Source organism: Chionomys nivalis, chromosome 6 (genome assembly GCF_950005125.1).
Source record: "Chionomys nivalis chromosome 6, mChiNiv1.1, whole genome shotgun sequence".
In the NCBI taxonomy this organism is placed as follows: domain Eukaryota; kingdom Metazoa; phylum Chordata; class Mammalia; order Rodentia; family Cricetidae; genus Chionomys; species Chionomys nivalis.
Genome location: NC_080091.1, coordinates 65207153 through 65232897, shown reverse-complemented (window position 1 = coordinate 65232897; position 25745 = coordinate 65207153).

The window sequence follows — 25745 nt, the reverse complement described above, 5'->3', positions numbered from 1 at the left end:
TCCACTGAGCTTTCCTGGCAGCTGCCATCCCCCAGGGATGAGAAATCCAAAGAAAATTAGAGAAAGATGTAACTAGATGCTCTAGACTTTGTATAGCCTACTCTTGAAAGTGACACCCTATTATTTCCAGCTCATTACATTAATGAGCAAGAAGTTAAATATTCTTATCTACCCATAAAAGAGTAGATTTGAGGACACAAGGTAGTGTTTCTTGATTACTACATCTCAATATGCACACGTATCAGTCCTTGTTCAGTTCCTCATATCTTCTGTGGAAGAAAAGCATCTCTTCCTATGGTGCTAACAAAATGTAACTTCTGAGACTGACCCTAGGACTCCTTTCACCTACAGAAACCCACACTGAGAGTCTGAATCTGAATCACACTATTTGTTAAGCTTCACCACTTCAAATTCCACTCCGGTCATCTACCTAGGAGCATCACTCATTAACTGTGATTATTTACAGCCCACCCCAAAGTCTTGATCCAACAGCCACTTCCATGAACAGCAATAGCTAGCAATAACTATCCTGTAGCCTGTGATGTCAGCACTACTTCCCAAGGGGTAATTCCTCAGAAGTCACTTAATCTGTCTTTGCCTCCTCCTCTAACAGCTGCTCTCAGATTCTCTTTAGCTGGCTCCTGGGACACAGGGGAGTAATAAGCATCCGGTCAATTGAAAGAACATTATTTAAAAACACCTTAAGAGCTACAAAGTGCTCTAGATCTGTAGAGACCTTTTGATGTGCTTTTCCTTTTGAAAGGTTTTATAGATCCCACTAGAGTAGGGTAGCCTGAGTGATAGGAAGCCACTGAAAAGGAAACCACAGTTTTGCAGATTCTGAACCAGCCACAGAAAATACATAACAGTTAGCATTTACTTTGACAACCATTGTTATTTTAAAAAGCAGTAACATCCTTCATTTTCATCTCAGTGTAGTCAATGGGGTAAGAATAAAATGAAAAATAAGCCTATGTGTGAGGTAGGGATCTTAGTATGACTAAAACATCATTAAATTAGATAATAAAATAGTAATATTATTTCTTACATGTATTTTATTAGCAATTTATAGGCAAGAAAATACTGAAATCTAGATGTTACTAATTCCTAATTAATACTCATCAAGTTGTATAATAGTCCTTAACATAAAGATGATGATTTCTAGGCATTTATATTATTATGAATATCTGGTTAGATAAATGCATCATTTTTATAAAATGATTATGTTTCATAGGATCCAAAATGACAATAATGTTTTTAAATTTGTTATTTTATATAACTGACAGGTAGTCATTTCAGTAAAATTGCATGGATAGTGAATTATTTGCCAAACAGAACATTTTTAGCTTCATCATCTTGAATACTTTCTCTTAGGGAAATTAGTCTGTCAGTGTGGCTTCTGAATTCCAATCAGCCTTATCTTGATTCATGAACATTGCCTGTTGGCTCTCCTCTAGTCTGCTTTTTCTTTCTTTCTATCAAATATTTCCCATCCATTTTCAAACAAGACAGTATTTTATTGTAAAAGTAAATAATGCCTTTGAAACTGATGTCTCCTTTTTCTTTTATTTTTCAACTGGATTTCACTCAGTTGGCTACTTTGACTTTTCAGGATATACAACACTCTACTTGTTTTTCCTTTTCTATATACACTCTTCCAGCTCTTCTTTTTTCAGTTGCTTCTTAATTCATTGACATTGAAAATGTGAAATCCCCAACAATCTTTGCAAGACAGCCTTTAGTTTTTGGCTTGACTACATATTTGGTAACCTCACCTAGGCTCGTGACCTTAAATAAACCAACAGTATCCAGATTTGGATATTCGTATTTCTAATACCTATGATGACAGTAAGATTAGGCATTAAATTAATGAACTATGGAAATCCAAAGGATCTGCAGTGCAGCCTGGCAAAGACTCAGCCCTATTCTAATGTAAACTTTTGCACTGCTGGAAATGAGCCATTAATTTAGAATAAAAATCACTTTCTCTGTCTTTACCAATGGGAAAAATATCCTCCTTATTTAGGATTTAATTGTCCTCTTTTTGCATTTAATAGCTTATAAACTTCACCATAGATTCATTATTAAATATATTTTTCAGATTTCCAATGTTTGAGTACTGAACACATAATATTACGCATTTCATACCTATCTAAAGAATGAATGAATGAAAACATCTTTATTAATATCCACATCACCATTACTTTACATCTTTGATTTCTTGTTCATTTCTTATAATCTATCTGGTAGTATATGAACCCATATTACCATTTATTTTATTTTCACTTTTATTTATGTATGAATACCAATAGAAATTTCAAATGCTTAGGGTACATATTTTGATTATTTCATACCATAATATATGAGTACATACTCTGTTAGAATCTTAAAAATGTATTGAGTATAGTCATTGTGCTATCTAGATTTTGCCAACTATGTAATTTGTTCATCCAAGCGATTCCTAAAACAATTAGCAATTCCTCTTTCCTCTGGATACCTCCCAGATGTAGACGATAAGTTTCTGTTGCTGAAGACACCAGGTACTTCAGACACAGGGTTCATTTCTTTTTCTTATGCAGCAATAATATTCTGATGAAATACTACTCTTAGTAATGTAAAATGTACTAAAATGTCAAAATAAGATATCAAAATTTAAGAAAACATAATTTTACTTTGATGTTGGTGTTCTCAAATTTTTTTGGTATGTTTTGTTGGTAATGACTATGAATATAGTTGGCTTTGCATCCTGCTAATTTCATGAATTTACTAGTTCTTACAGGCATTTTGGTAGAAACACTTATATATGTTTTTGGATTTAGACTTCATCTATGTCATATTTGTTCTTTATATCTTCTTTTCCCTACAGAAGTATACTTTACATAGTAATTATCAAAAATCAAGATGTATTGTTACATACTACCCTAAAACAGCTCTAAACCAAAGGGATTTACAACATTAAGCACTTATTTTACTCATGCTTCTACAATCGAATAAGATAAATTATTAAGCATATGGGATAATCAGTTAATTCAATTTGGGCTTCTCTGAGGCCTTTATAGTCAAAGTCCAATTTGAAATGTTTTGTCTCTCATCTTTCTTGAATTCATGGCTTAACTTATCCTTTCTTTGTCTGGCAGTTGCTCTTTCAACTGCCCTCATGACCTATCCTTTTACTAACTTGTAAGTAATCAACAATTCATTCCGGTCTTTCTGACGTTTTAATTTACTCTCCTATACTAATGTGAAGAACAAGAGAGCAGTCTGGAATAAGTAGTGTTCTTAGTTCCTAGCCCTATCTGGAAAACCATAGTCTTTACCAACTCAGTTTTCTGTTTATGCTGAAAGCTAAGAGATAAAGACTGCTGGTCACTAGTTAGAACTGGATAGTCGCATAGTAACACATATAAGAACAGGGCAGTGAGCCTAAGTTATTACAAAACTGCCGTCAGTGATAACAGTTAAAAGATTGGGGTGAATGGTTGTGGGTAAAGTGCTTCTTATGGAAATATGAAGACTTCAGTTTCGATCGTAAGAACCCATTTATCACCTTGGCATATAAGTACGTAGCTGTAGCTTCAGAGCTAGAATCAGAGAAAGACGGAGCTTTACAGATCTCTGGCTAGCCAGCCTAGTCAATTAGCAAGGTCCTCACTCAGCAAGAAACCCTGTCTCAAGAAGATTTGATGAGAGCAATGAACAGAAGGCAGCATTTGACATCAACTTCTGATCTCTATGTGCACATGGACGGATACCCATATACACATAGGTGTACGTGCACCTGCATAGTATATGTGTGTGGGTATGCACACTTATCCAAGCATACTCTCTCCATTTCTCTGTCTCTGTCTTTGTCTTCTTCCTGTCATACACACACACACACACATACACACACACACATACACACACACCAAACACACACTACATTGAATTAATAAGTGATAATACTTCCAAGAATTTCCAATGCAGCATGAATCTTCCAGGGTTTCCAGGATTTCCATAGCCTCCACAGTAAATTTCAGAGGATCAGCTATGAGTCCAGCACTGTGGTAAATTCTGACAATAAAATACACAAATGAGATACAATCCTATGAAACAGAGAAGCGATTACTCATTTTATGAAAGATGAATGACTCGATTAAGTTTACCTACATGGTAAATAGGCACATTTGAAACAAAAATATGTGTGTCTATATTATAGCTAAACTGTATAGTATTTCTTACTTCTACTGCTGTCCTGGCCAAACTGCAATATCATCTAAAGTCTAAAATTGCAATATGAGCCAAGATGGAGTTGATACAACACCACTCTACATTAATATCATTTTCTAAACAGGTGTAACTTACCTGGTTATCCGGGGCAGGCACTTGTGCCTTGTAGGTGTAGAGTTTGCGGCTAGCAGCTAAGGAGATCCTTCTTCCCACTGCCTTGCTTTTAGAGAGTGAGCTTATGCCCATTGCAGCACATAACACTTTATACTCCAAAGGAGGAGTCATTGAGAAGAATCATTGATAGGACCTGAGAACACATCTTGAAACTCTGTTAGTAAAATAAAACTGTTTTTGTCTTTTGTAATTTCTTGTGGGGTTTCTCACTGCCATCTCCCAACAAGTTGTTCCTCACAGGAACATATTGATTTAATCGGATCTTTTGGTTGTGTCTGGGAAGCATTATGAATAACAATAAGGTTTCTATATGGAATATGGCTTCATTTAGAGAGTAAGTGCTGATACAAGACGGCAGATTCACCAGACTGCCTGGCTGATGAATGCACTCCCTCTTGAAAGAGCTAACGCTATCCTGGGACCTAAGTGGCTTTTCACATTCCTTGTCAATTTTTTTTTTGCTTAGTTTTTTAATCTTGTTATGTATCATGTCAGATGTTTGAGAAACGTCTTAAGATCAAGTCAGAAATTTGAATATTGGGGTTGGAGCGTGGGTGACATGTACACAAATGCTACTTCAGCCGAGCATTTCCTATCATGGAGATTTCTGCATCTACAGCAGAAATAAGGCGAACTACACCTGCTCCCCGACAAGGAGGAGAGTGGGAGAGGAATCCTTTCGAATAAAGCAGCAACGTCACCCCGTCCCCCCTTTCCCCCAATGCATAGAAAGCTCGCTAGATTCAGGTGGAAACATGATAGTTGGTGCCCTTGAAACTGCTGTTTGTAAGGGGGTCACAAGAACCGGCTTCCTGGGTGAAAGGACTCAGGGTGCTGCCGCTTATTCTAGAGGCATCTTTTTTCCTGAGCCTTCTGGCCATAAGCACCCGGCTTCAGCTGAATATTTTATTGCTTAGTTCTAAATCTCCAGGGAATTGTTTTACTAAGCAACAGTCTGCCCTGTTTTAAGTAGCCCAATTAGGATTAGCAGGGAAATTTCTTGCATCACAGGACAATCAGGCAAACCTTAGCGGTTTGGCAAGGTGCCTCTAGTGCAGTCCATTAATGGGGAGTCATGATTACAGATCTGAAGATTTTTATTTTAGCTCCATTTCGGTAGAAGTTTTATAACTGTGCCTACGACTTTTTTTTTTTTAAATACTCCAATTAAATATAGCAATGATTATTCTCTGTTCACCTTCCTGTTAGTTGACATCCTACCCTCCAGTAAGAAGATATGTATACTGGAGTTTTATTCACAATTCTTCACAAAAATAATCAAGGTAGGAACATGACCATGCTAATAGCAAACATAATTGAATATTATTTTATTTTACTATATGGTTTTATTAAGATAGAATTTCTCTTTATTTTTTCCCTCTCCTAAACACTATCTCAAAACGGAAATTATAAATAGCAAGAATATGACGTCTCTTAGAAACAATATTGTAGCTATGAGGAAAGAAAGAAAGAAAGACCAAATGCTGTCTCACGTCCCTAAATGAACAGCCAATGTCCCTATCAACACCGTGTGTGTGTGTGTGTGTGTGTGTGCGTGTGCATAGCTATATAAACACAACCTGTTGAATACACTTTTGTTGTTTGTGTGTATGATTTTAGGGCTGACAGTTCTGCATTGGATGATCAAGAACAGGGCTTATCCATGGTGGAGACTAATCCCCTTCTACAAGCACTCATTTCTTGTGTACCATGCTTTGTCTAGAGATAGGACATGTGAAACTCCTCCTTCCACATTAGCGTTTCCATTGGCATTACCTCTCTGTTCTAGTCTTCTTTATGCAGTCCTTCCAATAGAGACTGTTTCACAGCAGACTTCCTGGTATTATGGCTCTTACAATCTAACTTCTATTTGCAATGTTCCTGAGCCATAAACGCAGGAGCTGTGATATACTTGAATTTTTTGGGGTGGGCATCCTTGATTTCTGCATTGTGCCCAGTTGTGGTACTCTGTGATGCTCTCCATTTGCTGGAAGAAAGGCTACTTTGATGAGTGCATTGGGGGTGTGAATCGGTAAGCTGTGCTTATCTGTAGATACAAGGATAAGATTTAGAATGTAGTAAGTAATTATACTAGTCTAGCAGGGTGGCAGATGTAGATTACTTTCGAGGTCTATGTCCTTACTAGTCCTGAGAAACTGACTAGGTTTTCAGCACCAGATATAAATTTCCTCCTGTAAATTGAATTTTAAGCCCATTAGACAGCTGCTAGTTACAATCAACATGTGCCACTGCACCATATGTATATCTTATCATCTGGTCATTGTAATGGTTTATAGTTGTTGCAGCCCAGTGGGGTGGTTTAATTTATTCCTTTCCTTGGCAGTTTTCATAGTATTTCCGGTACCATGAAAGCTAGATCACTGGAAAGAAACTTCCAGATCAAACACAGCTCAAATTATCCAAATCCTGTATCCTAATAGGATATATTGTGTGCAATGACATGAGAAATAAGTGCCCACTCTCAACCAAAGGCTACATCTATAGTCTATATTGTTTCAGGAGTCACTTGAATTGCACTGACCAGCTATGTGAATGGTGGTTTCTCATCCATGGTTTGGGGTGATTTGTTATTCTATAGTTCTTGTGGGGAGAACTGTCAGCCTAAGTGGCTTAACTTCCTTTAATATTATATATCTATATCTATATCTATATATATATATGATAATATATAGTAATAGTATAATGACATATATGTGAAATAAGGTTTTATATATGTGTATAAAATACATATAAATAATTTTAGGTTGGTATAAAATAATATTATTTATTGAAGCTTTAATTTTAGATAATATTATTTCTTAAGGCTTCATCACTCAACCTTGGTATTATTTGTATCTCATTCCTCCTTCTTCTTCTATATTGACATCTCTTCCCTGTCCTTAGTTGGAGACCCCATCCCTGTTTTTCTGTTTCCCACTTCTTATCATTTATATCTTGCTATTCTTTTTTTTAAAGCCACTTCCCCATGGTTCTTCTATATTTTCTGTCATTTATTTAATACCTATTCCGTTTGTAGTGGCTATATTCTCCTTTTAGTTTCCTTCTTTATTCATTACATAAAATATAAAATCAATATACCTTGATATTCATGTCTTCAGACAGCAGGATAAAATTGCTTTACTCCAAATTACAAAATTTTCGATAAAATGGCCCATTTTGTAAAGAAAACATTTATAGATAATCCATGACAAAATTGAGATCATGTTAAAAAAAAACATGGAAGCTGTGTGTAAGACTTGTGGATAACATTTAAAACCTAGTTTATAGAATGAGAAGCCTGCCACTGCCATGTTTGATTGGTTTCATGATATGTTCCCATAACAACTCCCAATCAACACCAATTACTCTCTTTTGATTTTTATCCAACATACAAATTAGCCAATTGTCACCTTTAATTAAGTTTAAAGACAAATATCTTCCTTGTAGAAGAGAACAAATAAACAATAGTTCAGGGAGATATGATTTTAAGTTATTATTGATAAAAACACACTGTGGAGAGCAGTCAGGGTGGTGTTGGTGTATCAGAGTGCTATGCTTCCTTAAGTTTAGCATTTCTGAGTGGTACCATAACTGAAAATATCAACACTGCAAAGCAGACTTCAAACAGTAAAACCACAGATTTTGAGCATCTAGAAAAATGGTTAGTACATAGCAATAAAAAACAGTAGAACTGATGCCCAACTAGAGAGTGCCAGGAAAGTTAGCGCTAAGATTGTATATTCTGATTTCAAATGTCAGCAGCCTAACAGTAACGATCTTGTCTGTGAGCTGTTATTGCCCCCACCCCATTACCAGATGTGCCTCATCACTCAATAGAAAGTTATTTTTAAATAAAATTATGCTCCTTTTTTATTTCTTGGAATTGGGTTATGTTCTTAGGTCAATTAATATTGTTTCCTGCGATGTTTATGGTATTACACTGGGGAAAAAGGGGATTCCTTTATGAAACTGATAAAACAAAATTGAAACAGGGTAACCCAATAAGTGGTCCTTGAAAGCCTATTTTTTTCTAGCATATAAACTTCTAGCAGAGTTTATAACAACCTGATAAAATTATAGTAAACTATTGAAAAACCTCTTAAATACTTCATATAGGACTTTTATGAAAATGTTGCTGTTATGATTATGTAGAAAAAAAACATTTGTAAGGCTGTAAATGTTTTTTAGGCAGAGGCATTGAAAGATGTGTTTTTAAAGTGAAAAATGCATAAAGAAACATGAACAACATATTCTATTCACAAAAAGAGCTGCATAATCTCCCTGGATTTCTAGCAATACTTGTGTGTAGGATAAATAATGAGTGTTTTAAACTTGCATATAATGTTTGCACTTATATAAGTGTTGCTTTTTGAGAAATCAAAATACTTTATGGAAATTTTGGCTTTTCAATACTCATAGTACTAAATTTATATATCAGACATTTGGGACTTGGAAGCTAAGTGATACAATATCATGATGACTCTCAGCATCCATGGGAAGAATTGTTCATTTAATAATTAGATAAACAAAATAAGTAAAGGCACCCAATTCTGAAAGATTAAAGGAAAAAAATAGCTCATCAGTGATGTCCATGTAGAAGAAATTTTGTTATTTATTATAATAAATGGAAAATGACTACTCCTCCTTCCCCCTCTATTTTCTTTTATTTTAAATGAATTTTTTTGTGCAATAAATTCTGACTATACTTTCCCCTCATTCAGCTTCTCTAAGATCCTTCACTCTTCCCCTTCATACACTTTCTGTCTCTAGTTAGAAAACAAACAGTCATCTGAGGAAGAATATACAATAAAATAAAATAAAATAAAACAAATCAGAATGGAACAAAAAAACCCCAGAAGAAACAGAAGAAAAGGAGTCAAAGACAAAGCCCAAGAAAGCCATATAGGCTTTGAGACACAAAGGAGTATTCAGATACACAGGGATACAAAAAAAAAAAAAAAAAAAAAAAAAAAAAAAAAAAAAAAAAAAAAAAAAAAAACGATTCCATGATACACAAGCAAAGAAGTAGTAACATTAAACAAAACAAAACAAAATTCAAAACTGATAAACATTATAAGACAAAGATCCTCCAAATTATCATTTGTCTTTATCATCTATTCCTGTGTATAGGGCCTGCGCTTAAGAATGGTTTGCTTCCCCAGTGAGACTATCTTGGAGAAAACTAATTTTCATTTGCAAGAGGGTATTATAGGAGACAGCTTCTGGGTTAGGGGTGGATATGTTTGTCCTCTTCTTTCAGTTCTAAGATCCCATCTGGTATAGATCGAAGAAGGCCCTGTGCATGCTGCCTTAATCTCTGTGACTTCTTTTGTGTATTTATCCTGCTGAATTTAGAAGGTCTTAATTCCTTGATATCTTCTATCCACTCTGGTTCTTACTCATTCTCCATCCAGAGCAAGGCACTGATGTTGAAGAAGAGCAGAATGTCATTAGACATCACTCTATTGCTATGTTCCCTTTGCAAAACCATCGTGTTTGGTGTTTTCCAGGGCCCTGGTCAACTTGTCTCAGTTTCTTGGTCACCCAAGTAGCAACGAATAGAGATTCCATCTCATAGAATGAGCCTTAAATCAAATGAAATATTAGTTGGTTCACTCACAAGTTTTTGCCACTAATGAACTACCCATTTTATTTTTGTTTCTCTTTTACTGATATCAGCCTGAGTTTGATTATTTCTTGCAATCTTCTCCTCTTGAGTGTTATTTTTTCTTTTTATTCTGCAAACTTCACATGTGCTGTTAAGTTAACATGAGATCTCTTTAATTATGTAGGCTCTTAGTACTATAAACGTCTCTCTTAGAACTGCCTTCATTGTGTCCCATCTTTTGGGTATGCTAAGTTTTTCTACAGTTCTAATAATTTTTTATTCAGTGGTGAGTTGCTCAGTTTCCATGAGGTTTTAGACTTTTTCTTGTTTATGTTGTTGTTGATATCCTTTAACCCATAGTGGTCAGACAGAAGGTAGGGTATTGTTTCAATTTCCTTATATCTGTTTGTTGATTCTTGCTTTGTGTCCAATTAAGGCATCAATATTGGGTAAAGTTCCATGAGATCCTGAGAAATTATATTAGTTTGTGTTTTGGTGAAATGTTCTTTAAATATATCTTATATTCATTTAGTTTTTAACACCACTTAGCTTCAGCATTTTTTTTCTGTTAAACTTTTGTCTGGATAACTTATTGGTGAGATGGGATACTGAGGTTTCCCACTATCAGTGTATGAGTATCAATACGTGGTTGAAGAGTAATAGTTTTTCTTTTATGAATTTCTGTGTCTTTGTATTTAATGCATGCAATATACTCTTTTTGGTTGGTTTTCCTTTGATGAGAATGTAGTATTCTCTACTTCTAATTGGTTTTCCTTTGAAGTCTACTTTGTCCATTATAAAATGGCTGCACCAGTTTTCTTCTTGGGTCTGTTTGCTTGGAATAACAGTTTTTAAAAATCAACTTACCCTGAGGTAATATTTACCATTAATGTTATGTATTGTCTTGGCTGTGGCACAAGGATGGATCCTGTTTTCACATCCAATCTATTACCCTATGTCTTTTTACTGGGGGATGAGAGTACTGGTGCTCTGAGATATCAATGAGCAGTGTTTGGTGATTCCTGCTATTTGGTTGTTTTGGTGCAGATTTATTCCCTCTCCTTTGATTTGCTGGAATAAGATTATTCACTCCTTGTATTTTCATAGGTGTGGGCAACCTTTTTAAGATGAGGTTTTCTTTCTAGAACCTTTCGAAGATCTGGATTCAAAGGCGTGTTCTAGTGTGAAATAGACATTTATAAACAAAGGGAGGTGGGAGGATTTTTTGACTCTGATCTCACACTGGCATCTTGAAATGATTATCAACATCTATGATAATAGGGTACAAATTCAGTGGCAAAGGAGAGGAAGTTTAATATTAAAAAAGGTAGAGATGTCCTTTTATTTAGGTAGATCTAATGGCCAGGGGTGCCTAAATAAAACATTCATATAATTAATAGAATTGATCAGAATAATCTCTAATGAAAGTGACGAGAATGTATTTACCATTTGCTACTATTTGTGGTGACATCACCAATTTTGTTATTCATTAACTATGCTTAATAAAATGAGATTTGCACAAGATATAACAGTGCTTAACACTTCTTTTATTTTAAAAGCCACATTAACTGTTGCAGAGAACCATACATTTAGTGAAAGTGCTGTGGTGTTAGATTAATAATAAGAACAGTTCCCACATAGTTTGACTGTTTTATTTTTTTATTTAACATTCAACTGATGCTAAAAGAAGTCACAGAAATTGTGCATGTTAATGGAGTACAATGAATTATATGCCACAATTCACATGTGTTTACACTGCATGAAGTTACTTAAAAGTGAAATATATTCACAGCCAGTGTTAATCATGGATTTATTCTTAAAACTTTCATAATCTTTTCTTTTGGCTTTGAAAATTGTTCTTACCTTAGTCATCCTACTGTGCAATGCACCCCAGCACTTCTTTCTCCTACCTAATTATAACTCAGCACCCACTGTTTTCCATAATGGTTGTACTAACTTGCATTCCCACCAGGAGGGTACAAGGTCTATCTTTATCCACATCCTTACTGGGCTTCTTTATAACAACCATTCTTACTGTGGTGAGGGGATGGCTTCAAGTTTAGACATACATTTTTCTGGTGATCACTGATGCTATTTTTCATGTGCAGGTTGAGTAGCTAGCTATTCATTATCTTTGGAGAAATGCCTATACCCGTTTCTAATTTTCAATTGTTTTTTTTCTTCCTATCATGATTTTGGAGGTTTTTATATATTTTGCACATAATTCCTTGCCAGTTGTATTCTGAAAGTCGATCTTTTCATTTTAATTATTTTTTGACTGTGAAGAAACTTTTGAGATCGATGCCATCCTATTTACCTAGTATTTGTTTTATTTCCTATGCATTTGTTGTCTTATAAAAAAATCATCCTTGACCAATCCAACAGCCATTGTTGTTTTCCCTATGTATTCTGATAATAGTTTCATACTTTCCAGCTTTACACTTAACCCTTTAATGGTTTGAATATATTATAGTTTTTTAAAATCAATTACAATATTAAGCTAACACTATTTTAGAGGCTACTCCTGGGCTTATGACTAGGTTATATTTATATATTAATCACTTGAAAATAAAAATAAATCAAACTGATAGAAAGATAGACTTTTAGCATTGTGAATATACACAAAAACATTGATTAAATGACAGGTATTTTTAATCTATCAGTTATAATAATAGACACTTTGTAAAGTTTCCTAAAAACTTTGTGCTTCCCTCCACACAATCCCCATATTAAATTTCTCTTTCTTCTTCTGTTGTTCATAATACATCAGGTATACCTTTATTACAGTGCTTGCCTCAGCATTATGATTTCATATTCAGTTCTTCAATTCTTTTACTTTCCTTAAAATGTAAATTCCAGGAGAGAAAAATAAGAGTCACTCATTTTATCTTCCTTCCTACCCCTCTAGATAGCAGATCATGCATTCTAGAATGGTCTCAAACTCTCTATGCAGCAAGAATGACATTGAATATTTGATCTTCCTGCCTCAGACGGTAGAATTTCAGGAGTGTGCACCATGCAGAGTTTGTACTTTGCAAAGGATCAAGCCAAGGGCTTCATGCATACCTCACAAGCACTCTTTCAACTGAACTCCTTCCCTGGTCCCACTTTGTTATCTCTGAAAAGAATTCTATTCTCTTTTGTGAGGAATCAGCCTAGCAGAGGCACTGGAATCTCAGGAATAGACAGGGTCTCAGGAATAGGTGGGTAAGGAGTCGGCGAATGACAGACATAAGACTTAAAGGAAGTGTATCTAAATGCGTCTTTATTAGGCATGAGGCTCACTTTTATACAGAAAAAATGCTTAACAGCATGTATTGTTTCTTTGTGTGATACAGATTACTTTTAGAATCATTATATCAGATACATGAGAATAGAATTTCATCAGACAGATGTCCCCGTTTGAGTCTACGGTTGGTTATGCTAGACATAGCTTGGCATTAGTTTCAATATAAATCTTTATCTAGGCTATGAGTCCATGGAATTCTAAGTTAAGAACAAGTAGTTGTGGTTAACAGTCACACAGTCCACAGTCTTTTCATGTTTCTGCCATCTATGCAGAACTTCTTTCCTTCTCTTCCTTATTTCTAACTCCTTTTCAATCTCAAGAAGATACAGGTATTTATCTCTCTCTTCTATCCTTTTCTCATTTTTGCTGAGTCTGTCTTAATTGCTTAATTAGGTTTGCCTTTTGTTCTTCATTTACTAAGCACCAGATTAAACCTGGAAACCTTTTTGCTTTGAATGTTAACCCATCTTCCTTCATTAGCGTCATGTGCTCCTGTATACAGCAGTGTCTCACTAGTAGATTCTGGAAACTTAAACATACTATCTTCCCTTCCAGAAGAAACCAGGATAGCTAGCTATGAAGTCACAACATTTATCTGTTCTGAGCTTGGTCATTAAAAATAAAAGTGACAGATGCAGAGACATGAATGCCTTTAGTCTGTGTACAACTAAGTTGCATTTCTTAGCCTTCTTTTGTGAATAAATGAGAAGTATGACATTGGAATTAAACAAAAGTAGGCCCAAAATAACTTTCACTATGTTTTAGAAACCTACTTTTCTTAATTTTAACTTCTCCACATTAAACATTTCCCCCTATATTTCATAAATAGAGATGCTACTTTCATGGTTTCCTAAAAGATAGTGACAATTCAAACTGTTTACTAAAATTAATTGCAAATACAGAGGCAAATAGAGATTCCCTTCCAAAACAAGAATCTTTAAAGTGTGGTCATCTCCATTGTTGTCTGGAAATTCACTAAGGTGTACAGTCTTTGGCTCTGGTGAAGTGTCTAAATCACTTCCTTAAACTAGCTTTGTGATGTTTTATTTGTGAGTTAATTAAAGTGATTTCACTTATTTTTTAGTGGGTGCCATGAAAATTCAATTATAGAATAGTTATTTGCTAAGGTTTTTAAGCAGAATGCACTAAACCATGGGTGTCTGATGTCATGTAACTGCATGCAATAGAAAGCTGGGCAGTATATTTAGTTCATGTGGCTACACATTTTAGTTAAACTGGCCTGAAATCAGGTTAGATGCAAGTTATTGAAATTGTTTGGCTATGATGTTTCAGTCCTTAGGTGACAATAAAGTAGTTGTCTGGCTGCTAAGTGGCCTATGATGGCCTTGGCAGGGATAGCTTCAGTGAGATGGAACTACACAATATACCTTTTATCCCTTTAGAGTTTAGTTTACAACCCCAGTCATGACACAGATTCAAAGTTAAGCAAGCTAGATTGTAAAATCTGGTTCAAACCTTGTACTGATCATATTTTCTGTCTTTGTAAAAATGGCACTCAGAATGAGAAACCTTTACAAAATGATTTGCCATTGTATATGGATACAGGGGACAGTGAAAAATTTGGGCCAGTTTGGATGACTCTAGCACAGAATTCTGGACTCACTTCTTTATAGGAATCAAGGACAACATAGTTCTTATTCTTCTAGACTCCTGGTCCAGGAACATACAATTTGCTAATCAATATTCAGCACAGATAAAAAATGTCTTGATCCTGTAAGAGCTTTCAGAAATGCGCATTGTTGGTTATCCGTCCCCTATGCTTGGATATAAAACCTTGACAAGGCCTGATTTTCATTTAGCTTACTTTTGCATGAGGTGACTTTGAAGTATTAGCTAACATTATTTAATGACAAGTACACGGTAATGTTCTCTTGCACGCAGGAAAGCTGCAAGGAAGATAAAAGTGAAAGTGAAATGACAAAATAAATGAGCCAGAAAATAATACCCCTGAACAATGAAATTTTAGTACCTGAGCCAAACAAATGAAAACATTTGAGGTTAATTATATAAATTCTGCTTATTATAGATTGTAAAAGAAAACATTTTTTAGGTTCCTTATCACCATGGGCAGCTTCTGAAGCTCTCAATGGAATCTCCTAATGAGTGTGGAAACAAATATGTTTCTTTATTTCCCAGATAACTATGTAGCCAAGCTACAACCCAGTACTGACCAGCTGTTCTTCATTCTTGAATCCACCTGGTCTCACTGCAGATATTTGAGTTTGGAAATAATGCATGCTTCTTCCTAAATAATAGTCCAAATGCTGTCCCTGATCATCTTATCACTGGCTTCTGGAGTGACTCAATAAGAAAAGGGCAACATCTCTGGTCTTTCCAAGAGGTAAATAAAAAGAAGTACTAGAGAGTCTCAGTGTGGAGACTCTCTGCCCTTTGACCTTGCTTTGGTATCAGCCAGTATTCAGCAGTTTGAGGAATGTACATCTAAGTTTCCAGCATCCAGTGAGGGTTCTAGAAATGGGACGGAACAAAATAGACTGGAAAATGGAAAGCGGTCAAACCACAGGCCTGCAGCTGCTAATGTGAAGTGCCGTCAAACAAGACTAGGGAATCTTTTTTTCTAGCAGTGAAGCTAGCAGACAGTTACGTAAACAGTTGTGAAGGTTGGGAATTAAGGGGTTGGGTATGGAACCTGAATATTGACTCCTTGCTTCTTGGGTGGAACTCAAGCCTGTATACTGGCTAAGATGCTAAGTCCTGGGTTCAAGTTCCTCCTTCCTCACTTTTATTGTTATAATAAAAGCAGTGGCTCTCCAGCAGATTCTTCTATCTGGCTTTCTATATCTACCTTCATAGCCTTATATTGGATGTGTTCATGTGCACTTTTTTTTTTAATATTTATTTATTATGTATACAATATTCTGTCTGTGTGTATGCCTGCAGGCCAGAAGAGGGCACCAGACCTCATTACAGATGGTTGTGAGCCACCATGTGGTTGCTGGGAATTGAACTCAGGACCTTTGGAAGAGCAGGCAATGCTCTTAACCACTGAGCCATCTCTCCAGCCCCCATGTGCACTTTTTGAAGTGCACATATGCATGACATCATACCAACATATACAAAAACTTTGTATTTTTATAATTTCTGCAAACTATGTTATAATGTCTAAACTAGTTATAGTTTTACAACTTACTCTTTCAATCAATATCATTCTGCTTAGTTTTTCTATTTTTATACATATAAGACCATTTCATTTGTTTTAACATATGTATGATTTCCCACTGGCTAATGTGTATTTCAACCACAATAATAATTGGTATTTTTAAAAGCTTCTCAAAGTCAGTACTATAATAATTCAATACACAACTTCCTCTTACACTTTACAATAGCTCTAATAATTGATTTTCTAATTTTTTATCATGATACTTATACTCCCAATTCTTCCAACTTCAAAATGTTTATAATATTTTGTTGTATTATTTTAATACTGGTCAATGATTAATAATGTCTTCTAGTTTAGAGTCACGGATTGATCTTCAATTAGAAATTTAATCCACCAGCTTAGCACTTTTCACCAAAATGCTGAACAGAAATACAAAGGAGTAGCTCAGAGATTTCTCCCCCGCCCCAGCATTTGCTTAGATGCTGCCCTTCAAGGAATATTAGCGACTGTTATTCCTCTCCTCTCAGGTGCCAGGCAAACTCTCTTGGCCTCCCTAATACCAATGTCTCTTTGGGCCTTTCTAAATATCAAAATTCATACTCTTGCTCATTATTCTTGCACAGGTGCTATGCCAATCCCCTTTGTATTATTCCAGTTTTCATATACCTGCTGCTGAAGCAAGTCAGTCACTGGTCCACCAATTCTTTTTATCATCGAGTCCTTGTCAACTATTAAGACCACTAAGCATTACTTCCTGCAGCATACATTTATGAAGTACTACTCTCAATTGAATGATGATCTCCAGCACCGATTTCCTTTTCCAGAATATTTTTTACAGTGGATGACTAATATTCACTTGTGTTCTGGGTTCTTTGTGACTAGTTTATTTAATTCATTGTAAGTTCCATAAAATACAGCTTCTAAGTCTTTGTATCACTTTAGCACATAATATGAGCTCAGTAGATATTGTCTGGTTGATTGATAGATACACTGTATAGTTCATTGAATATAAAATTCACCCTGTGAAGGAGAAGATTTTATCCTTCAAACATTGATGTGGGATTCCACTCTGTGTGCTATAAATATCATCGGTTAATAAAGGAACTGCTTTTGGCCTATAGCACAGCTGTAGGGAAACAGAGGTAGGCCAGGAAAACAAAACAGAAGGGTGGGAGAAAGGAGGTGTGAAGGAGAAGGCGTAAGTCACAAATAATCCCACGCTAGTTTGGAATTATGATTAATAAAATGGTTATTTATTTAAAGGGGAAAAAACTTACAGATCACCGTCCCAGACAACAGCCCTCTGTGCAATCAGGAAGGGAGTCCAGTCGCCGGAAGCGGAGCAGGAAGTAAGAGAGAGCGAGGAGGGAAGTGGCTGCTTTTTCAAAGGGAGAGAGACCACGCCCCAATGGGCTGGTATCTCAGCGGCTATTGGCTGGAGGAGCGGAAGGAGCTCCCGCAACAGAGGTGGAGTCAGAGAGAAGCCATGTAGCCCTGCCGAGCCAGATGGACCCTTACTAGTAAGTCACAGCCATGTAACGGTACACAGATTAATAGAAATTGGTTAAATTAATATGTAGGAGTTAGCCAATTAGAAGCTAGAGCTAATGGGCCAAATAGTGATTTAATTAATATAGTTTCTGTGTGATTATTTCAGGGCTAAGCGGCTGAGAACCAACCAGCACCCTCCTTACTACAAAACATAAATAATACAGAGAGAAATAGGATACTTATAGCAAGAAAAATGTAAAAATAAAAAAATGCTTGTAGAATTTAGCATATTATTTGTCTGCCTAAAATATTACTGGAAACTTAAAATTAGAATTATTAAGATGTTGGGACAAACGGCAAGCAAAATGTGACCATTCAATTAGAAATTGTAATTTAAATAAATTTCATATTTCCTATTAATAGCATTATTTTTTAATTATATGAAACTTTAAGTATTAAAAAACTACAAAATAATCCAAACATTTATGCGCCATCACTAAGATTCAACTGATGTTAGCATTTTGCCATATGTGCATCAAATCATTTTTTAAAATAGAAAATGAATGATGCAGATTCAGTTAAGGTCCCTATCCCCTTACATCTTCTTTCCTCCTGACTAGAAAGTCACATATCAAAATGTTTGCACTTTTGCTGTATATAATGTTTCTATAAACATTATAAATAGGCTCTGTTTGTACATCCTGGGGCTTTTTATTAAAAAAAATACACAATCACCAAAACAAAATCAAAGCCAAAAAAATGAAGCTATGGTGATAGCTTAGAGAGAAAAGTGCTTGCCTTACAAGTACAAAGATCTGAGTTCAATCCCCAGACCCAGAGCAAAAATGTTGGGCATATGACATGGATCTGTTATGCCAGCAGTAGAGAAGTAGAGACAGGAATATCTCTGGGGCTTGCTAGTCAACCTGTCCAGCTTAACCAATAAGCTCCAAGCCAATGGATTAAACTATCTCAAGAAGTGAATGTAGTTCCTGAAGATGACACTTGAAGTTACCCCCAACATACACATGCATAAGCACACATACAAACATGTACATACACATGTGCAGCTGCATATGAAATGCAAAACTGAGGTGTATTTTATGTGTAGTATGAACATATTAAATGAAATTTTAACTCTTGATATGTAGAATCTTTCATTTTACTCATTACAAAAGGCTTATTTGTTACGGCGCTCTATGTTACGGAAAACATATGTAGATTCAGGGAAGGAATGATTTCTGCCTGAGGTCACTGGCATAACTGGAGAGCAGCAAGAGCTACTAAAGCAGGTAGAGAATGACCAGCTTAAAAGAAGGGGCTCATGTCTATCTCCTCAATAACCCATTTCTTTTTTGCTTAATAAAAGCGGTAAATGTATACATTACACTAACCAAACATATTCATCATTAGTATTTTCTCTCTACCCTACCTTTCTTCCCTACCTTATAGAGAAGAAAGTATAAAGCATTTATGATTAACCTCAAATTACTTACGGTTCAGACTAAAATATCTTCAGAAAAAAATTTTAAAAACCTGTGAAAATAACACTTCTTCAAATTAAAGGTTCGTTAACATATAAAATCTACCTTCATTTCCGTGCTGTGTTTTACATGAATGGATTCACTCTGTGCACCTTTCAAAGTTGAACTAGCTTGTTGACTTTATTTTAAAAATCCTTCATTCTGACATGTAACTATAGTCTACTCACTTTTACAGCTGTCAAATACTGCATTGTGCTAATCAACCACATTTTATTTTTTCTCAAGTGTTTAAGGTGGGCTTTTTAAAGTTGTTTTTGCTCTTATGAGTAAAGTTGAAGAAAACATTCTCCTTCATCTTTCCCTGAATACTTGTAACTGTCACCAAGGTAACCAATTAGAGTGAAATTCTGGATTGCACGATGTGCCTGTCTCATGCAAACTGCAAAGCAACTGAAAATATTATTTGTCTCCCACGATTGGTGCAGAGCAGACTCACTGACCTTCAGGTTTTCATCTGCTATCTCAAGTGCTGTTCTAAATATTCCACATGAAGAGTCCCAGTGCACACACTGACATTTCCATCATATCTACAGTTTATCTTTCCCAGATTATTTTCTTGAGATTGTGTGGATACTACTGTTATGGAATGTATATCTAGCATGGGGAGTCTACATATATAACAATAGTGTTCTAATGCCTAGTAACATCATCATGTTGTAACACAACAGGTTAGCCATATATTTGTGTCATTGTTGGTCTACTCAAACCCAGTTCATTGTTAATCTTGTAAAAATCATAGCATGCATAAATATACTTATGGATAGATGATATACATTCTTAATAGTAGTAATAATACTGGCATATATATTTCTCTGTTATGTGCTTATAAAGTGTATTGTCTCTATTGATTAAAAACTGTTTACTCTTATTCTTTTAGAAAAAGAGCAACCTCATGCATTTAGGTGTTTAGCATTTCCCCTTATTTTCTCTTGTGCTTTATTCATTCTCAAGTCTGTGCAAATGCATCCAATGAAATCACACAATAGAATACTCTTGTGGTGCATTTCTCTTGAAACCCAAACCCCATATCATTACATAAAGCATGCTTATATTTTGAAAATAACCAAATACTAGTTATTCATTTGAGCATTATACTCAGCATAAGGTGTGGAGAGCAAGCCCAGGATTCTGTGACTCTTGAGTTGTTTACAATCTGATGGGAGATGCTTACAGTCCCATGACTATTTTCAAGCAAATAAAGTTTAATTATCTTAATCATAACAAGCCATGAAGCTCATGTTAGAAGTGCTTCTGGAAAGGGAATGTGGCTTTCACTTTAGTAACTCCCCATGGAAACCATCTGAGAACATACTGTACTCAAAATGTCAGAGACAAGAAATGAAAAAGACCTCGAAATAGAAAGGGATAGAAAAAAGGGAAAAGCAACGTGGGAGAAAAGAGTAAATCAGACGCAGAAAGGAGCAGAGAAGACAAGCGATTTCAACACATATCAATAAATTGGAAACCTCAGATAAGAACTAGACATAACAGAGTTATTTTATATATTAAACATTTGCAAAGCTTTTTTTTCCTAAATTTTGTGTGTATGTGTGCATGACAAAGTACAGTTAGCTCCAACTTTTAGTTGTCTTGGCTGGAATGTTTTACAAGATCAGTATCTTCTCTCCTTTGCCATTGACAACCAACACAAAGGCAGGCCTGGTTTTTATGCATTTACAGGTAACATTTCCTGGGGAAGGAGGGTTTGGTGCTTTCAACCTCCCTCTTCCTTCCACAAGCTCCAGCTACTCATTTCTGTTCTCTTCTTCTATGACAGACCATTATTTTCATAGTATCCCTGATAAAAGCAAATATACCCATACAATTCCATGGAGATGTCTCAAATGTTTCAATGTTTTCTTGTTTTCATTTGTTATCAATGGGAATCAAGTGCCATAAAATAATAGACCACTACCAAACATAACAACAAATAATTATCCAATTATTGAACTCTAAGTAGAATGGTTTAGAATAAGATACTTGCACTTAATAACCAATTTAATCCTTATAACTGTACATCATAAATATTTGTCTTAGCTCAGTTTACTAAGGAGAAATTTAGGCAAGAAAATCATGGATTGTGGCAGAACCGTTGACTGTGTGTGTATGGATGTGTGTGTCTGTGTGAGTTTATGTGTATAGTCATATGCGTGCATATACTTATACATGAATTGTGTGATCAGAGGACATTATGGGGGTTTCTCAGAATTTATACTCATTTTGTTTTTTCTTGAGATGCTGTTTTTCGTTTTTCTAGAATTTGTCAAATAGACTTTCTGGTTGATCAGCAAGCCCCAATGATCTGCCTGTCTCTACCTCCCTGCAGTGGCCTTGCAAGTGCAGGCATGTCACCATGCTATTGTAATTAATATGGGTTCTAAGACTGAAAATCAGGTCTTTTTGCTTGCAAGTCAAACTAACCTATTTCTTCAGCCCCTTTACATTTTGTTAATCAAAACTCAACAATGTTTAAGGTAAACTGTCATTTCAGAATGGACTAGATGTACACCCAACAAAATTATCCTTAATTTTTCATTATTCTTGCTTTTGGAGATAGAATCTCTTTATATTTCCACACCTCACTTCCAATATCTGATACCTCTGTATTAAAGCTCCTTCCATTCATTTCATGGTGACTATTGATTTCACTGGTTCTGAGTTATGCCAAGCACCACAGGCTACTCTTGACATTGTGAATTTCTGAACAAGAAAGAAGCACTGCTGCCCTCCTTGAAATTATACTCTAACAAATGGAAAATTTCACTAAATGAATAATGACAAAATAAACTCTTAATTTTCTCAGTGGTATGAATGAAATTAATGACTGAGATAAGTAATCATATAGGTGATCTTAAAAGTTTATTTGTATTTATGTGGATGTATGCTTGTCTACATGAGTATCTATGTATCACATGTGTGCATGCACCCATGAAAGCCAGAAGAGTACACTGGATCCCCTGGAACTGGAGTTACAGGTGGTTTTGAGCCACCATATGTGTTCCAGGAACTGAACTGACATTCTCTGCAAGAATCCCTTAACTCCTGAGATATTTCTCCATCTCCGGGGGTGATTATAAGTGGGGTAACTTTTTCTTTTGAAAAAGGGGATTTTTACCAAGGTGTGAATGAGTGATGAGAAATAAAAAAGCACTCCTTTTCTTGGAGAACTCATATTTCCTTTAGAAGAAAAAATTGATTTTAAGTCTTGAGACCGAGACAAAGGGCAGAAGAGTGAAAAGCAACTTAAGGAGGCAAGAAGAGCCAGATCTAGTAGGCACTTGCCAGGCACTGGGAAAAGTAAGAGCTTTTTCTGTAATGCAATGAGAAGCCACTGGTGAGTTTAAAGCACGGGAACAATGAAATCTGACTAGCATTTTAAAAAACACACTACAGATGCTGTTAGACCAAGTGAAATTTTAGGTGCCAAAGAGTGGGTGATTCAAGTTCTCCAAGGCTCATATGAGCTTTATTTTTATCCCAGAATAAGACTTCTTCTTCTAGATTTCTGTTTTTTGTGGGAAATGTAGTTTATAAAGCTTATAACTGCTTCTCTTTTTTTTCTGAAATCTGAAATCAGAGCACTATTTTTTCTTAATATTTATGTTTTCACAAATAAAAGGTATTGAGGTTTAACATTCCTACAAGATTAACAGATCAGCTGGGAGATACAGTCGTTTCTGGATGTCTTAAAGAGAGACATCTTCCCTGACATTTAATTGTTTTTTTGTTTTGTTTTTTATCAGAAACATATCTATTGTGCCTCTGACATAGGGAAGAAATGTCTTGCTTCTTTTCAGTTATGAGTCATGGATCTACCCTGGCTGGCTGACCTTTAGATTTATACTTCCTTGTGTGGAGGGATTGGTCTAGAACAGAACGTGTCAAATGAGACACTGTTAAGGCCTGGCTAACACTTCATGGTGTGGGACTGTCCTGTTTCTTGTAATTTTTTATCAACACCCCTGTATTCTACCTATAGGAGCCAGTTATCTCTTTCAGGTGACCAAAAGTGTCTACAGACACTGAAAAAGACATTTTGCCCCCATGCTGAGAGGCAGGGTGCAAAATTTTTGACATTTGAGAACGCTGAGTCTAGAAAGATTTCTTAGTTCTCTCTTTGCACTTGAACTTTAAATGTGTCCAGAACCATATCAAAAGTCAGAGAGTGTTGCACTTTGGTATTTTGTGTTATTTACAAAGACATTCTCTGTAGAGAAATGCTGAGATTTCCCCAAGCCTTTTTCTTCTTTATCACTATGACACCCAATTACAGCCTTAAAGTGACTCTTACAATATAACAGAGTCTGCTTAGCGAATAGAATGACACTTTCAACACTGGTGCTCGGGTAATTAAGGGCTGCTTATCCTGTAGGTATAGAATTTAAATCTGTATTTTTGATGGCCTATGATTCATTAAGATATCTGTGCATTTGACTGCAAAGGAAATTGAGACAGACACAAATAAAGAAACCTACATTTCTTAGCTGCCATGATTTTCTTCAAATAGCAATTTCTGTTTCTTTTCCAATAATATATAAAAAGATAGGTGAATCTAACTCAAAATTCAAAATTCTGTTTTCCATACTCAGATTAAATGTCTTGTCTTCAGGGCTGGGATGAGGCTTCAGAAGGTTGGGCTGGACATTGCTGACATAGTCCTGAACATTCCTGTCTGCTAGCTTGGGGCTATTCCTTATACTTTCACTTAGGAAGCATCGTTATACATTCTTTGGCTGAGCATGCGATTCTGAATCTTTGAAACTCAAAGCACCTACCAGATTCTGGGAACTAGACTTTGACCTGAAATTATAAGCTCAAATAATTTTGGTCTACCAGAAAAGCTAATCCATTTGGTATTTAGGCTATAGATTTTACAAACCAAAGGCAATAATATATTAAAACAGTGACACAATTACCACAAGTTTTTCTATTTAAGGTAGGACTTACATGGAGAGCAACAATGCAAAAACTTGCTCAAGAATCAAATACTCAACATCTATCTGACAGTTGTGTAACTTGGTCTGCTTGTAGAACTCCTAACAGCGGGAGCAAGGACTGTCCTTAACATTTTGACTGGCTCTTGGAAGCCTTTTTGTCATAGTGGATTTCTTCTCCATCCTTAATACGAGGGGAGGTGTGGTGGGTATTTACTCTGCCTATGACCTTGGGCTGTCTGGCCTAATAGAGGTGGTGTTTGTTAGGGGAAGGCTGTTCGTTCATTTCCCGACCGCCCGGACCCAAAATAGTCACTCAGAAACTATATTATTTGCAATACTGTTAAGCAAATGATAATGAGCCCATAGTCCACAACCCCAAAGAAGCTAAGAAACAAGGAGAATACCAAGAGAAACAAATATAGATCCCCATGGGAGGGGGAATTAGATAAGATCTTGTGAAAAAACTGGGAGCATGAGAATCGGGGGAGAAGGGAGGGTGGAAGGGGAGAATGAGAAGGGGGAAGAGAACTTGAGGGAATGGGATAGTCAAGATGGGGAAAGGATAGAGACAGAGAGCAAGGAAAGGGATATCTTGATTGAGGGAGCCATTATGGAGCTAGCAAGAAATTTTGCACTAGAGAAATTCCCCAGAATTCACAAGGTTGACCACAGCTAAGACCCTAAACAGCAGTGGAAAAGATGCCAGAACTGGCCTTGTCCTGTAGTCAAATTAAATGGCACCATAGAACCTTCATCCAGCAACTGATGGAAACAGGCAGAGACCTGCAGCAGAGCAAAAGGATGAGCTCCCAATGTCCAGTTGAAGAGTGGGAGGAGAGGGAATATGATTAAAGAGGTCAAGACCGTGATGGGAAAACCCACTGAAACAGCTTACCTAACCTAATAGAAGCTCACCAACTTTGGCCAGACGGGGAAGGAACCAATATAGGACCAAATTATGCCCTCTTAATGTGGGTGACAGTTGTATGGCTGGGGCAGACTGTGGGGTCACTGGCAGTGGAACCAGGATTTATCCCTACTGCACGTACTGACTTTTTGGAACTCGTTCTCTTTGGAAGGATACCTTTCTCAGCCGAGATATATTAGAGAGGGCTTTGGTCCTTTCTCAGAACAATGTGCCTTACTCTCTCTGAGGAGTAGATGGGTAGTGGAGTGGGGAGGAATGTGGAAGGAGCTGGATGAGGGGAGGGAGTGGGTGCTGGGATTGGTATGTATAATAAAAAAGTTTGTTTTTGTTTTTATTTAATAAAATAAAAATAGAAAAAAGGAAGAAAGAAACAATATTATCCCTCTTGAATACGAAAGTATCTTTCTTTTCTTTTTAAATATT